Source organism: Temnothorax curvispinosus, unplaced genomic scaffold (assembly GCF_003070985.1).
Source record: "Temnothorax curvispinosus isolate PA1 unplaced genomic scaffold, ASM307098v1 QBEX01007134.1, whole genome shotgun sequence".
Classification (NCBI taxonomy): domain Eukaryota; kingdom Metazoa; phylum Arthropoda; class Insecta; order Hymenoptera; family Formicidae; genus Temnothorax; species Temnothorax curvispinosus.
In genome coordinates this window covers 1-3,878 of record NW_020216914.1, presented here as the reverse complement: position 1 = coordinate 3,878, position 3,878 = coordinate 1, and the positions used below count along the sequence as shown (strand labels likewise).

The 3,878-nt window shown below is 32.1% G+C and overlaps 1 long non-coding RNA gene across 1 annotated transcript; it reads left to right on the top strand.

Annotated features, from left to right (window-relative positions):
* Positions 1-23: 23 nt before the first annotated feature.
* On the top strand, positions 24-405 carry LOC112456745. Its single transcript, XR_003041008.1, has 3 exons — positions 24-133; positions 200-292; positions 372-405. It is a non-coding gene; the product is annotated as an uncharacterized LOC112456745 (long non-coding RNA).
* The last annotated feature ends 3,473 nt before the right edge of the window (positions 406-3,878 follow it).

The window sequence follows — 3,878 nt, the reverse complement described above, 5'->3', positions numbered from 1 at the left end:
GACGAGAATTCCCACTAGTTGTCAATTCTGAAAGAAGAATAGGATCTACAAGTACAACTTCACCAACAACTTCTCATGTAGTTGTAGAAGACAACATTGTAAATATTAGTACGCCAAAAGGAATACATAGGAGGTAAATATTTGAAGGTTTAATTTAACAAAAATCACAAAGGGGTGATTAATAGTGATGTTCTTTTAGAAGTGACTGGTTGGATGCAAATGTCGACATTGAAGAAAGTCTACCGGTGGCATCTGGCCCTGAAAGACGAGTATGCAATTCATCACCAAGAAGGTATGCTCACAGTGATATTTCTGAAATTACTTTTCAGCAAGGTTTTATTTTTAATGATCTTTTTTATTCTGTTGAGCAGGTCTGTGGCAAGAAGACATGACTGTTTACAAAATACTCCACATTTGACGAGGTGAGCATGAGACATAAAAGACAAAACATAAATTTGTAAAAAAAAATTTATATTATTTCACAAATAAATAATAAACATTGGATGTTTTACAATCAGTATGTTATGTTTATATTTAAACATGAAGACTTTTTTAAATTTTCAGACTTGCAAGAAGTAAACACCGTCGACAAAGCAGCAGTGATCCACTGAGTCCAACATGGAAGCGTCGAAAACGGTATTTACCAATTTTACAATATTTCATATAAATACTTCACAGAATCATTTCTGTACTATATCTTCACAGTACCCAAAGCAAAGGAAATAATGTCCAAACACTGTCAAGAAATAGAAAAAGAATTTCATGAACATTTTTTGAAGCGAATTCACAGTCCTTCGGTTTCAGTGATTTTTGGTACGACAAATTTGAATATACTGATTCCTATGATAATTGAGACATAGAATGAGACAAAATGTTTTTATTAATAGCTTTTAACTTTATACTTGTAACACTTCTCAGATTCTTAGTGACTTTTAATTGAAGACTCATTGTATTCATATTCGTCGTACCAAAAATCATTTGAACCGAAAGACTCTGGATCCACCTCAAGGGATCTTTCTGAAATCCTTATACTGTTTCTTGAGTGTTTAGACATTACTTAGTTTTATTTTAGGTACTGTATATTCTCTTTTTCATTAACTTTTTAATTATAATTACACTTATTGATTTTATTTATTTGTCATTAGTATTTTTTGTTATCACATGAAATATTTTCTGGATTGATCATGATATGTTTCTTTATACATATACACATGCAGTAAATAACACAAGTATTTCATAAAAAATCAATTTTATTTTGTCAGTTATTATATTTAAAGAATTTATTCATGAACCGGAATTTGTTAAGTACATGAGATGTTATATATGGGGCATTCCACGTGAAATCAGCAAGTTTTGTTTACACAATTTTTTATTTTTGTTTTATTATTTGATTATCGTTAGTACATGCAAAAGGGGGATAATGTTATTTCCGGGGCCCCTCAATTTGATAGATGTGTTTAATAGATCTTTCACTGAGAAAAAGAATGCCGCAAGTCACAATGCGCTACGATGCATAGTTTTCGAGATATCGATTTTTAAATGTAATAATAGCAATATTGTTGTATTACATGGGTTTGCAATTTATGGGCGACCTTACCGATTTCAATGACCTTCATTTATGTTGTCGATATAAAACGAGATGTCACATGGGTTTGTGGCGTGCTTTACGAGCTCGTTTAAGTAGAGGTGGTATTAAACAGTATAAGTTAGTCGATTATTTGCGTGAATATTTGTGGCTATATATAATAAAAAGAATTGGAGGAGACCCATTAGTTGCACACTCTTCATTTTCAATAAGTTGTATAAAAAAATAAAAGATTGTAAAGTTCTCTCCAATTTTGGATGAAGACGTGGATGTTTCGGTAGCGACATTTTGATACTAAATTTTACACTGCCTAGTGTACACTAGACTTGTATACTACACGTTTGAATAATAGTAACACGTCAAACAAAGAGAGTAGTATGAATAGAAATGTTGTGAGTGAAAAGTAGGAGGGGGCAGGTGTTTTGCGTAGGGGTCACTGCTAATTCTGTGTATATTATTATACTATGTGATAGATTATATGAATTGATATCTCGAAAACTATGCATCGTAGCGCATTGTGGTTTGCGGCATTCTTTTTCTCAGCGAAATATCTATCAAATACACCTATCAAATTGAGGGGCCCCGGAAATAACATTCTTGCCTGCAAAAGAAGTCTTGTTGACCATATACAGCATTTTTATTTTTATTTTGAAACATGAAAAGAATCACATAAAATGTTGTATATATTGATTTTATGACAGTATAGTTGAAATTATGGGATCAGGTCGGTTTGCAATTAAAAATCGTCTTGAAAAAATTTAAATAAATAGAATTCCCCTGAATAACATGTGAACTGTATGATAAAGGGGCCTTATTTTTTCTGAATTCAACCTGAATTATCTCCCTCAATTTTGGTCGAAAAAAAAATTTTTTTGTCATTTTAAAGATAATTTAATGCTCTACAAGACGCATTAATCCAAAGAAACAAAATTTCAAATTTTTACTACAAATGTCCGACAATTTTTTGCAATGTTTCCACGTTTTAAATCGGCTACCGCCGGCATTAGCATTGCCCAAGATGTACCCTGTGGGTATTCTTATCAAAGTCTTATATAAACCATATCTATATAAAAATTGGACTATCTACAATAATTTATCCAAAAATTATTTTTTTTGCAAATGTTTACAATTTTTGGTATAAGTATAAATGATAATGTCGGTATTAAAAAAAATATAGTGAAATCATTTAAAAGGGCCAAGTTTTATATGTAGATAAAAAAATAAATTAAAATTTTGTTTATTTGGATTAATGCGTCTTGTAGAGCATTAAATCATCTTTAAAATGACAGAAAAAATTTTTTTTTCGACCAACATTGAGGGAGATAATTCAGGTTAAACTCAGAAAAAATAAGGCCCTTCTATCATACAGTTCACATGTTATTCAGGGGAATTCTATTTATTTAAATTTTGTCAAGTCGATTTTTTAATTGCAAACCGATCTGATTAATACTTTATTAATCTAATACTTTATTAGATCTGATAAATACTTTAAAACGATTTTTTGTTCTCATCCAATAATATCTCGTCAAAATGAATATTTTTACAAGAAAGGTCATTAAAAAAACTACGAAAATCATATCCTACATTAATTGTTTATAATGATACTTTTCTGTCTAAATAAATTAAGTGAAATGAGGACAGAAAATTACATTTTTCCAAACAGACACACAACTTTCAATATAATCGAAATAAAAATGCTGTATATGGTCAACAATACTTCTTTTGCATGTACTAACGATAATCAAATGATAAAACAAAAATTAAAAATTGTGTAAAGAAAAGTTACAATACAAAATTGTAAATTTACAATATTGCAACTACAAGTTACTTCAAATAGTTTATATCGCGACTTCAGTGAATTTTGTAATGACGGAGTTTACAGCATTTATGTGTGTAACATACGTGTAGTCACTTTTTACTTACAATTCACTTGAAATTTGTTTTATGGAAGTTTTTTTAAATTTATATTTACTGTTGCGAGCGCGCAACGATTAGGTAATTCGATAGGTAGCGACAGAAGTCGAATATGACTTCCGCCGAAACTCCTGACGATTGCATCGGACGAGCGATCATCCGATGCAAGTCGACACCGGAACCCGGAGCGCGGACTCCGGAGCGACCGAAATCGCTGACGCGAAGGCCATCGCGAGGCGTCGGCAACGAGAATTCCGCGCTAACTCGGAAGTCCCGAGTTAGCAACAAGACTCGGTCGCAAGACTATAAAAGACCGCCGAATTGGCATGCCGGGCAGTCGGTCGAAGAACAGCTAGCAGTCGCGTCGAAACACCTACGA